The sequence below is a fragment of the Trachypithecus francoisi genome, unplaced genomic scaffold (assembly GCF_009764315.1).
Source record: "Trachypithecus francoisi isolate TF-2019V2 unplaced genomic scaffold, Tfra_2.0 Lachesis_group3, whole genome shotgun sequence".
Taxonomy (NCBI): Eukaryota; Metazoa; Chordata; class Mammalia; order Primates; family Cercopithecidae; genus Trachypithecus; species Trachypithecus francoisi.
Genome location: NW_022681468.1, coordinates 73,092,239 through 73,105,587, shown reverse-complemented (window position 1 = coordinate 73,105,587; position 13,349 = coordinate 73,092,239).

The following is a 13,349-nucleotide window of genomic DNA, read 5'->3' as shown; positions in this document are numbered from 1 at the left end:
ATACTCAATAATGGGATTGCTGGGTTGAATGGTAATTCTAAGTTTTTTGAGAAATGTTCAAACTGCTTTCCACAATGGCTGAACTAATTTACATTCACACCAGCAGTGTATTAGCATTCCCTTTTCTCTACAACTTCACCAGCATCTGTTATTTTTTTTGACTATCTATTTATTTGTTTGAGACAGAGTCTCGCTCTGTTGCCCAGGCTGGAGTGCAGTGGAGTGATCTCGGCTCACGGCAATCCCCCGCATCCCAGGTTCAAGCTATTCTCCTGCCTCAGCCTCCTGAGTAGCTGAGATTACAGGTGCCCGCCACTACGCTCAGCTAATTTTTTGTATTTTTAGTAGAGACAGGGTTTCACCATGTTGTTCAGGCTGGTCTCGAACTCCTGACCTTGTGATTCATCTGCCTTGGCCTCCCAAAGTGCTGGGATTACAGGTGTGAGCCACCGCACCCAGCTTCTTGACTTTCTAATAATAGTCATTCTGACTGGTGTGTGATGGCATCTCTTTGTGGTTTTGAGTTGTGTTTCTCTAATGATTAGTGATATTGAGCATTTTTTCATATGCTTCTTGGCCATGTGTATTACTTTTATTTTTCTGAAAAGTGTCTGTTCATGTCCTTTGCCTACTTTTTAATGGGATTGTTTGGGATTTGTTTGCAAATTTAAGTTCCTTCTAGATTTGGGATATTAGACCTTTGTCGAATGCATAGTTTGCAAATATTTTCTCCCATACTTTAGGTTGTCTGTTTACTTTGTTGATAGTTTCTTTCGCTGTATAGGAGCTTCTTAGTTTAATTAGGTCTCATTGGCCAATTTTAATTTTTGTTGCAATTGTTTTTGGTGTTTTCATAATGAAATCTTTGACAAGTCCTATGTCCAGAATGGCATTTCTTAGATCATCTTCCAGGGTTTTTAGTTTTAGGTTTTACATGTAAGTCTTCAGTTCATCTTGAATTGATTTTTGTATACGGTGAAAGGAAGGGGTCCAGTTTCAAACTGCTGTATATGGCTAGCCAGTTATCCCAACACCATTTATTGAACAGGAAATCCTTTCTCCATTGCTTGTTTTTGTCAATTTTGTTGAAGATCAGATGGTTGGCGGTGTGGGGTATTATTTCTGGGCTCTCTATTACGTTCCCTTGTTTCATATGTCTGTTTGTGTACCAGTACCATACTGTTTTGGTTACTGCAACCTTGTAGTATAGTTTGAAGTCAGATAATGTGATGTCTCCAGCATTGTTCTTTTTTCTTAGGATTGCCTTAGCTATTCAGGCTCTATTTTTTATTCCATATGAATTTTAAAATAGTTTTTTTCTACTTCTGTGAAGAATGTCATTTGTAGTTTGATAGGAATAGCATTGAATCTGTAAACTTCTTTAAGTATGGCCATTTTAACAATATTGATTCTTCCTATGCATGAGCATGGAATGTTTTTCTATTTCTGTCATCTCTGATTTCTTTGAGCAGTGTTTTGTAATTCTCATTGTAGAGTTCTTTCACCTCCTTTGTTAGCTGTATTCCTAGGATTTTGTATTCTGAAACCTTGCTGAATTTGTTTACCAGATCAAGGAGCTTTTGGCCAGAGACTATGGGGTTTTCTAGGTATAGAATCACATCAACTGCAAGCAGGGATAGTTGCACTTCCTCTCTTCCTATTTAGATGTGTTTCATTTCTTTTTCTTATCTGATTTCTCTGGCTAGGAATTCCAATACTATGTTGAATAGGACTGGTGAGAGAGGGCATCCTTGTCTTGTTCTGATTTTCAAGGGGGATGCTTCCAGATTTTGCCTATTCAGTATGATGTTGGCTGTGGGATTTTCATAGATAGCTTTTATTATTTTGAGATATGTTTCTTCAGTGCCTAGTTTGTTGAGGGTTTTTAACAAGTAGATTGAATAGATGTTTAATTTTATTGTAAACCTTTTCTGCATCTATTGAGACAATCATGTGTTTTTTGTTTTTAGTTCTGTTTATGTGGTGAATTACATTTATTGATTTGTGAATGTTGAACCAAACTTGCATATTAGGAATAAAGCCTACCCGATTGTGGTGGATTAAGTTTTTGATGTGCTGCTGGATTTGGTTTGCTAGTATTTTGTCAAGTATTTTTGCATCTGTGTCCATTAAGGATATTGGCCTAACATTTTCTTTCTCTTTTGTTGTGTCTCTGGGAGGTTTTGGTATTAGGATGATGATGGCCTCATAGAATGACTTACTTAGGAAAGAATCCCCCACTCCTCCATTTTTTGGTATAGTTTCAGTAGAAATGGTACCATTTCTTCTTTAAATATCTGGTAGAATTCAGCTGTGAATCCATCTGATCCTGGACTTTTTCCGGTTTTTATTACTGATTCAGTTTTGGAACTTGTTAATGATCTGTTCAGGGATTCAATCTCTTCCTGGTTCAATCATAGGAGCTTGTATGTCTTTAATCCATTTCTTCTAGGTTTTCTAGCTTGTATGGATAGAGGTGTTCATAATAGGCTCTGAGAGTTTTTTGTATTTCTGTGGGGTCTGTGTTAATGGCCCCTTCGTCATTTCTGATTGTGTTTATTTGAATCTTACTCTCTTTTTTCTTTAGTAGTCTAGCTAGTGGTCGACCTATCTTATTAATTCTTTCAAAGAACCAGCTTCTGGACTCATTGGTCTTCTGTATGGTTTTTCACATCTTAATTTCCTTCAGTTCAGCTCTGATTTGGGTCATTTCTTGCCTTCTGCTAGCCTTGGGGTTGATTTGCTCTTGTTTCTCTAGTTCCTCTAATTGTAATGTTTGGCTGTTAATTTGAGATCTTTCTAATTTTTTGATGTGGGCGTTTAGTGCTGTAAACTTCCTGCTTAACACTGCTTTGGCTGTGTCCCAGAGATTCTGGTATGTTGTATCTTTTTTCTCATTAGTATCAAATAATTTCTTGATTTCTGACTTAATATCATTATTTACCCAGAAGTTATTCAGGGACAGGTTAATTTCCGTTAAATTGTATGGTTTTGAGTGATTTTCTTAGCCTTGATTTCTATTTTTATTGCACTGTGATGTGAGAGGATGGTTTGTACGATTTTGTTTGTTTTTTAATTTGCTGAGAATTGCTTTAGGCCTCAAAGTTATTGAGCTGGTTCTTTCTCATTTATGTGGGTATGATCTTCCTTCAGTCTTTTAGGTTGCTATCTTGGAAGAGACTCCTCCAATTACTGTCTCTGTGCCCATGTTTCTTTTGTTGGGTATTCCAGTCCACAGAGCTCCCTTAGGCAAGGGCCACCATTGGCAGAAAAGTTGTATCCTTGCCAGGTTGGCCCTAATCTGCCGTCCCTGTGCTTCCTGGAAAAACACAAGGTTGTGCCTGCCCCCAGAATTCAAGCAGCAGTGGAACTGCTGGGTTGGAAGCTCTAGTGGGTGTGGCTTATCTGACTACAAGAAGCAGGGGTGGGTGAAGTTGTCCGCCCTGCTCTCTGGGTGTTTCTAGGGCCAGAGGAGGCTGTCCCCTCAGTAAATTCAGGCAGAAGTAGGACTGCTGGGACAAAAGCTCTAACAGGCATGGTTCACCTGGCTACCAGCAGAGAGGGTGGGTGGGGACACCTGCTCTGTCATCTGGGTGTTTCCTGGGACAACAGGAGGCTGTACCCTCCAGCTGAGTTCCCATAGAAGTAGGGCCACTGGGCCAGAAGCTCTAGCAGGCATTGCTCACCTGCTATCAGGAGTGGGGATGGGTGGGGCCATCTGCCCTGGCATGCTCATGCTTTCTGAGACAACAGAAAGTTGTATCCACTGTCCACTGCCTGAATTAACCAGAAGTGGGACTGCTGGGCCGGAAGCTCTAGCAGGTGTTATCCACCAGGTTCCCTGTGGCAGGGTTGGATGGAGGGTCATGCACCCTGCCATCCAGGTGTTTTCTGGGACAACAGGAGGCTGTGCCCTCTAGCCAAGTTCACACAGAAGTGGGGCCACTAGGCCAGAAGCTCTAGCAGGCATGGACTTCCTGGCTATGAGTAGCAGGGGTGGATGGAGTAGCTGGCCATGTTCAGGTGACATGGGACTGCTGGGCCAGAATCTCACACCAAGCCACATCCAGCAAGGGGCAGGGTGGAGAAATCTTACTGCTTCCAGGCACCAGAACTGTGGCCTCTATTGGTGCTATGGAACAGGCACTGGTCTACTCTGGAGCCCAAGGCTAGTAGAGGTCCTCTTAGTTGACCCTGCAAAACAGCTGGGTGACTTTCTGCCTCAGTCTAGAAGTGCAGTGGGTGGTGGAGGGTGTTCAGAGGGATTCTCCCATTCCCAGTGCTGCACATGTCCCATGGGGAGCATGAATTCCCCTGAGGGCTCTCACTCACTGACTCTTTCCTGTGTTGGAGAGGTTTTCCTGGCTCTGCACTGAGCCCAGACAAGCTGGTGCCCAGCTTTGTTTCTCTCTGCTCTCTGTTTCCCCTTGCTGCCTTGATGGATCCCCAGGTGTTTCTCAGATGATCTACCTGCAGGGTCAGTGTTCACTAGGCTTTCATTTCCTCTCCGTGAGAGCTGCGCACAGGAGCTGCTTCTAGTCTGCCATCTTGGCTCCGCCCCTCCACATTTTGTTCTCTGATTCCTTAGGTCTTACATGGCCTCCCGCAATAGAGATAATAAACTATAATATTCCAGACCTAACTTATGAACATGTTTTCTAAGTTACTTGTTTGAAATACTTTGCCCACAGCTGCATCAACTGTTAGAATACAAATTCCCAGTGGTCTGTATCTCGGCCTTCTGATGCCTTCCAAAGTAGCAGGATCCAATAAATAAATTGGTGCTAACTTTGAAATGCATGTAAATATTTAAATAAAAATACTGTGGATTTTTTTTAATGCAAAAATGTGGTTTGACACAGTTTTTCAAAAGGCAGGGAGATTTCCAGAGCAGTTTGACTGATGTCATACTTAGACATCATAATTTCACACTTTGTATTTGTTAAACAAATAAATGAGGAAAGACAGGGAGACGTTCAATGTACGGAAGGGAAGAGACAGTTTCACAATATAGGACTGAAGGGAAGATGGTGATATTGACAAACAAGCAAATCAGTGTGCAATGAGAATTTAGGCCATGGTACAGACAGCAACAATGACGGCTATGATCACTTAGTATATCGCAGGAGCTTCATGTATGCTATCTCTAATACATGTACAATTGCTAATGCTTACCTTACAAGATGTTTATTTAATACATGTACAATCTCTAACACTCACCTTACAAGACGTTTATTAAACTCACTCCACAGATTAGGACAAGCAACTTTCCTGAGGTCAAACAGCAATGATGGGGATAAGTCAATATTTGAAGTCAGGCCCATCTCTTCTAAACCCTCTTATTTTCCATGTACCCTGCACTGCCCTGCTTGCCACCTGAAGTGCATAGAAGCAATGAGAGTAGGAAGCATGGAGGAGTGGGGAAAAGGGTATCAGGTTTACAGCTTTTCAGGACCATGACAGGCAATGGAGATTTGATGTAGTGAGGCCATTTGGGAGAAGATACTGTGATTTTGTTGATTAGAAGAATGAAACTTTTCCACTTATGCGTGCATATGACTCTAGCAAATTTTTTAAAATTTCTTTTGACCCAAAGTGTAGAATAACACTTGCCCATTCTTTGTAAACAATAAGAGATGATTGGTGGCTACATGCTGGAATGGTTATCTTCCCTCTGCTCTACACAATGTTATTTGTAAAATCATTGAAAGGGGAAAAATGATAAAGACTCCATATTGAGTAAGATACTGCTGCATTCAAATAGCTTCGTCCCTTTCTTCAGAAATCAGGCAAGAAAACATGGCTAATTGGAGGACCAGCAGGCCCATGAAGCCCACATAATGAATTTCAGGGGCAAGGACACACCAGGTTTCACATTCTAGTAAAAGGCTTGAGTAGCAGTGAGCCCAGGAGGTTGTCTCCCTGTGTGTGGTGTCCACAGGAACAAGAGCTGTGTGGAGCCTGCCAACATCACACACATGGGGTCTGGGCTAACGTCTGTATTAATTTAACATTTTGCTAGAATTGCTGTTTAATTTTTTTCCTTTAAATGAGTCACTGCTTTACAAAATGGAGAATCCATAAAATGTAACAAGAACTCTATGACAATTAGTGCCATATGCTCTTTTTTAATCCTTCTCTGGAAATGGAATTTTTCATGGTTCAGATACTGTTCCAATAATTAATTTGAAAATGGGCCGTATTTTTCTGAATTGGTGTTCTTCATTTTTCTCCAGGGAACAAGGTGAGGAACTGCAAACCACTTACCTTTATAGCAACCTGGTGAAAACCTCAAGTTAGGATAGCAATGGCAATGTGCTACCTCTGTCTCTCTCTCTAGGCCAGTGAGACTCAACAAGCTGCCACTCAGCAGCCTCTGCCTTCACAGTTCTGTCACCAAGAAGAAAACGTGGGCCTCAGATGTCAGCAGTGTGGGCAGATCTGGGAAAATCATATCCAGAATTCTCGCAGGTACTTCTCAATTTCATAGTTACTAATTTAATCTATCAAAGTTGAAGCTCAGCTCAATTCACTAATTTGACAAGAATTTGGGGGGCACCTATGTGTAAGGCTGGATGCTATTTAATACTATTGTATCTCACTGAAGATACAGAAGTTTCTCAAGCCAGAACCCTGGAAGTCACCCTGATTAATAACATTCCCTCATCTTCCAATTGGACTTCCTTTAGCTAGTCCTATTGATTCTATAGGCAAACAAAATCTGTTACTTTCCCCACTTCTTTTGCAAAAGTCCAAATCACCATCATTTCTTGCCTGTACTACAGTTGGATTTATCTGTTGATCCATCTGCCCATCTGCTCAGCAAACATCAATAGGACATCCACGGTGTGCCAGGTCCTTTTCTGGGCTTGAGAGTCATGTTATTGAACCAGGCAGACAGAGTCCTTATTCCCATGAAACAACATTGTAAACAAAGAAAACAGAACATTTTAAAAACATGGAAAACCTAGTTAGTGATGAGTATAGTAATGATAATAAAGCAGCAGTAGGTAGAGAGGCATCACATTTTTGTCTGGGTCTTCACATTGTGTTGTCTTTGATCTCACCCTTTGGAAAGGCCAAATAGCTGAAGATGTACTTCGAGGTCATTTTTGGCATCCCCAAACTTGTCAGTAGTTACTGATTGGGTGATCACGCAGATTTTCAGCGTTACTAACCTGAGTAACAGCATCCGTGATAGAATAAGGTCTATCATTAGAACATTGTCAGTATTTGAATAGTCATTTTATTTTTATTTGTTTATTTTTATTTGTACAAATGTATGGGGTACATGGGCAATGTTGTTACATGTCTACAATGGGCAGTGACCAAGCCAGGGTATTTTGGGTGCCCAACACCCAACTACAATACATTTTTGTTAAGTATAGTCACCTTACTCTGCTAACAAATGCTGAATTTATTCTTCCTATCATACTGTATATTTGTACACTTTAACCCACTTATCTTTATCCTCCTATCTGACCCCCACTCACTCTTCCCAGTTTCTGTTATCTATCTTTCCACTCTCCATCTCCATGTGATCAAATTGGATAGCTCCCATATATAAGTGAGGACATGAGATATTTGTCTTTTTGTGCCTGGCATATATACCACATTTTCTTTCTCTATTCTTCTGTTAGTGACCACTTAGGTTGAATCCATATCTTTGCTGTTGTGGATAGAGCTGCAATAAATATGCAGGTTCAGGTATCCCTTTGATAAATTTACTTTCCTTTGTGTAAATACCCAGTAGTGGGACTCCTGGACTGAATGGTAATTATATTTTTACTTTTTATCTTTTTAGAGACAGGGTCTTGCTTTGTCACCAGGCTGGAATACAATGGTGTAATCATAACTCACTGTAACCTCAACCTCCTGGACTGAAGCTATCCTTCTGCCTCTCATGTAGTTAGGACTACAGGCATGAGCCACCATCCTTGGCTAATTTTTTAATTTTTTATAGAGATGGGGTATTGCCATGTTGCCCAGGCTGGTCTTCAATTCCTGGGCTCATGTGATCCTCCCACCTTGGCTTCCCAAAGCACTGGGATTGCAGGTGTGAGCTACTGCACCTGGCCTATTTTTAGTTTTGTGGTGGAATCTTTTGCAGTTTTTGTAGATGTAAGATCATAGCATCAGCAGAGAGGGACAATTTGACTTCCTCTCTTCCAATTTGGATGCCTTTTATTTTTTCTTTTGCCCAATTGCTCTGGCTAGGACTCCTGGTACTATGTTGAATAGGAGTGGTGTAAGTAGTCATCCTTGTTTTCTTTCAGTCCTTAGAGGAAAGGCTTTCAAGTATTCCACATTCAGTGTTACATTAGCTGTGGGTTCGTTGTATATGGCCTTTATTATTCTGAGATATGTTCCTTCTATGCCTACTTTTTTGAGAGTTTTTATGTTGAAGGAATGTTGAATTTTGTCAAATACTTTTTCTGCCTCCATTGAGATTATTCTCTATATGGTTTTTTTCCTTCATTCTGTTGATGTGCTGTGTCCTGTTTATTGATTTGTGGATGTTGAACCATCCTTGCATCTCTGGAATAAAACTCACTTGATTGTGTTGTATTATGTTCCTGATGTGCTGTTGGATTTGATTTGCTAGTATTTTGTTAAAGATTTTTGTGTCTGTGTTCATCAAGTATACTGGCCTGTAGTTTTCTTTTGTTGTTGTTGTTGTTGTTTTGTCCTTGTCTGACTTTGGTATCAGGGTGATGCTGGCTTCATTTGTTATTAGTTATTCTTTGTACCTTTGGTAGAATTTAGCTGTGAATCCATCTGGTCCTGGGCTTTTCTTTGTTGGAAAACTTTCTATTACTGGTTCAATCTTGCTACTTGTTATAGGTCTGTTTGGGTTTTCTGTTCCTTCCTGATTCAACCTTAGTAGGCTGTACAAACATAGTAGTCTGTATGTTTCCAGGAATTTATCCGTTTCCTCTAGGTTTTTCCACTTTCTCAGCATATACTTGCTCATAATAGTCTGTGATGATCTTTTGTATTTAAAATTTATTTATTTATTTTTTATTTCCATAGGTTTTTGGGGAACAGGTGGTGTTTGGTTACATGAGTAAGTTCTTTAGTGGTGATTTCTGAGATTTTGGTGCACCCATCACCCAAGCAGTGTACACTGTACCCAATGTGTAGTTTTTTAATCCCTCACCACCCCTCACCCTTTCCTGAGTGCCCAAAGTCCAAAGTTTCATTCCTGTGCCTTTGCGTCCTCATAGCTTAGCTCCTACATATGAGTGAGAACATACGATGTTTGGTTTTCCATTCCTGAGTTACTTCACTTAGAATGATCATCTCCAATTCCATCCAGGTTGTTGTGAATGCCATTATTTTGTTCCTTTTTATGACTGAATAGTATTCCATCATATATATATATATATATATATACACACACCATACACACACACACACACACACACACACCACATTTTGGTTATCCACTCATTGATTGTTGGGCATTTGGGCTCGTTCCATATTTTTGCAATTGAAAATTGTCCTGCTATAAACGTGTGTGTGTGAGTGTCTTTTTCATATAATGACTTATCTGCCTCAGGGTAGATACCTAGTAGTGAGATTGCTGGATCAAATGGTAGATCTACTTTTAGTTCTTTAAGGAATCTCCACACTGTTTTCCATAGTGATTGTACTAGTTTACATTCCCACTAACAATGTAAAAGTGTTCCCTTTTCATGAAATCCATGCCAGCATCTATGATTTTTTTGATTATGACCATTCTTGCAAGAGTGAAGTGGTATTGCATTGTGGCCTTAATTTGCACTTCCCTGATAATTAGTGATGTTGAGCATTTTTGCATATACTTGTTAGCTATTTGTGTATCTTCTTTTGAGAATTGCCTATTCATGTTTTCACCCCACTTTTTGATGAGATTGGTTTTTTTTCTTGTTGATTTTTTTAGTTCTTTGTAGATTCTGGATGTCAGTCCTTTGTCTGATGTATAGATTATGAAGATTTTCTCCCACTCTGTGCATTGTCTGTTAACTCTGCTGATTATTTCTTTTGCTGTGCAGAAGCTTTTTAGTTTAATTAAGTCCCATCTATTTATCTTTGTTTTCGTGGCACTTGCTTTTGGGTTCCTGGTCATGAAGCCTTTGCCTAAGCCAGTGTCTAGAAGGGTTTTTTTGATGGCATCTTCTAGAATCTTTATGGTTTCAGGTCTTAGATTTAAGTCATTAATCCATCTTGAATTGATTTTTGTATATGGTGAGAGATGAGGATCCAGTTTCATTCCTCTACACGTGGCTTGCCAATTATCCCAGCACCATTTGTTGAATAAGGCATCCTTTCCCCACTTTATGTTTTTGTTTACTTTGTTGAAGATCAGTTGACTGTAAGTATTTGGCTTTATTTCTGGGTTCTCTAGTCCATTCCATTGGTCTGTGTGCCTATTTTTATATCAGTACCATGCTGTTTTGATGACTATGGCCTTATAGTATAGTTTGAAGTTGGGTAATATGATGCCTCCAGATTTGTTCTTTTTGCTTAGTCTTACTTTGGGTATGTGGGCTCTTTTTTGGTTCTATATGATTTTTTTTCATAAAAACATTGATTTTTTTTTTTTTTTAGTTCTGTGATTAATGATGGTAGTATTTTGATGGAAATTGCACTGAATTTGTAGACTGCTTTTGGCAGCATGGTCATTTTTACAATATTGATTCTACCCATCCATGAGCATGGGATGTGCTTCCATTTGTTTGTTGTCTATGATTTCTTTCAGCTGTGTTTTGTAGTTTTCCTTGTAGAGATCTTTCACATCCTTGGTTAAATATATTCCTAAGTCTTTTATTTTATTTTTTGCAACTATTTTGAAAGGGACTGAATTCTTGATTTGATTCTCAGCATGGTCGCTAGCAAGCTGATTCTCAGCTTGGTGTGTAGCAGAGCTACAGATTTGTGTACATTAATTTTGTATCCTGCAACTTTGCTAAATTCATTTACCAGTTCTAGAAGCTTTTTAGATGAGTCTTTAGGGTTTTCTAGGTATAAAATGATATCATCAGCACAGTGACAGTTTGACTTTCAGGTGTTCATAGTAGCCTTGAATGATCTTTTGTATTTCTGTGGTATCAGTTCTAATATCTCCCATTTTGTTTCTAATTGAGCTTATTTGGACCTTCTGTGTGCTTTTCTTGGTTAATTGCACTAATAGCCTATCAATTTTATTTATCTTTTCAAAGAACCAGCTTTTTGTTTCATTTATATTTTGTATTTTTTTGTTTGTTTAAATTTCATTTAGTTCTGCACTGATCGTCATTATTTCTTTTCTTCTGCTGGGTTTGGGTTTAGATTGCTCTTGTTTCTCCAGTTTCATGAGGTGTGACCTTAGATTGTCTATTTGTGCTCTTTCACACTTTTTGATGTAGATATTTCATGCTATGAAATTTCCTCTTAACCCCACTTTTGCTGTATTTTAGAGGTTTTGATACATTGGGTCACCATTATAGTTCAGTTCAAAGAATTTTTAAATTTCCATCTTGATTTCATTGTTGACCCAGCAATCATTCAGAAGCAAGTTCTTTAACTTCCATGCATTTGCGTGGTTTTTGAGGGTTCCTTTTGGAGTTGATTTCCGATTTTGTTCCACTGTGGTCTGAAAGAGTATTTGATATACTTGATACAATTTCAATTTTCTTAAATTTACTGAGACTTGTTTTGTGGCTGATTATATGGTCTATGTTGGAGAATGTTCCATGTGCTTGTAGCAGGACAAGCCATGGACAAAACCCCGCAGACACCAAGATAGTGAAGAAAGTAGCTTTTAATCAGCTGGAAGCATCAGCAGACTAGCATCTCAAAATCTGAGCTTCTTGAGTGCACAATTTCTGTCCCTTTTAAGAGCTCACAACACTAAAGATTTTACATGACAGGGCCATAATTGATGGAGCAATCTAGGGGATATGTGACAGGGGCTGCATGCACCAGTAATCAGAGTGAAACAGAACAGAATGAGAAGTTTCTTTTTTTTTTTTTTGAGACGGAGTCTCGCTCTGTCGCCCAGGCTGGAGTGCAGTGGCCGGATCTCAGCTCACTGCAAGCTCCGCCTCCCGGGTTTACGCCATTCTCTCGCCTCAGCCTCCCGAGTAGCTGGGACTACAGGCGCCCGCCATCTCGCCCGGCTAATTTTTTGTATTTTTTTAGTAGAGACGGGGTTTCACAGTGTTAGCCAGGATGGTCTCGATCTCCTGACCTCGTGATCCGCCCGTCTCGGCCTCCCAAAGTGCTGGGATTACAGGCTTGAGCCACCGCGCCCGGCCAGAATGAGAAGTTTCACAATGTTCTTCCATACAATGTCTGGAATCTATGGATAACTTTGGTTGCTAGGTCATGGATTGAATTTTAACTATCAGGCTAAGGTCAGGCAGACCCAGGCCCGGTTTGGGGTCTGGTTTTGGGTCTGGTTTTGGTTCTGGTGCCTGGCGCCATGCTGCCTGCCTTTGGTTTCACTTCCTTGTCTCTTCTTAAAACTGGCACTGAGCATAAAACAATATAGAACAATATGGGGCGGGTCTCTTTTTCTCTTCTCTCATGCTGATGTATAGAATGTATATTCTGCATTGGGTAGAATGTTCTGTAAATTTTTGTTAAGTCCATTTGTTCTAGGGTAGAGTTTCAGTCCAGTGTTTCTTTGTTGACTTTCTGTCTTGATGACGTGTCTAGTACTGTCAGTGGAGTATTAAAGTCCCCCACTATTATTGTGTTGCCATCGATCTCACTTCTTAGGTGTACTAGTAGTTGTTTTATAAATTTGGGAGCACCAGTGTTAGGTGCATATATATTTAGAATTGTGATATTTTCCTGGTGGACTAGTCCTTTTATCGTTTTATGTCCTTCTTTGTCTTTTTAAACTGCTGTTGCTCTAAAGTTTATTTTGTCTTATATGAGAATAGTACTCCTGCTCACTTTTGGTGTCCATTTGCATGCAATATCTTTTTCTACCCCTTTACCTTAAGTTTATGTGAGTCCTTATGTGTTAAGTAAGTCTCCTGAAGACAGCAGAAACTTGGTTGGTGAATTCTTATACATTCGGCCATTCTGTATCTTTTAAGTAGAGCATTTAGGTCATTTACATTCAATGTTAGTAGTGAGATGTGAGGTACTATTCTACTCATTGTGTTATTTGTTGCCTGAATATGTTTTCTTTTCTTTGCGTTATTCTATATAGGTCCTGTAAGATTTACGCTTTAAGGAGGTCCTATTTTTGTGTATTTTGTGGCTGTGTTCAAGATTTAGAGCTCCTTTTAGCAGTTCTTGTAGTGCTGGCTTGGTAGTGGTGAATTCTCTCAGCATTTGTTTGGAAATAACTGTTTTTTTCCTTCATTTAT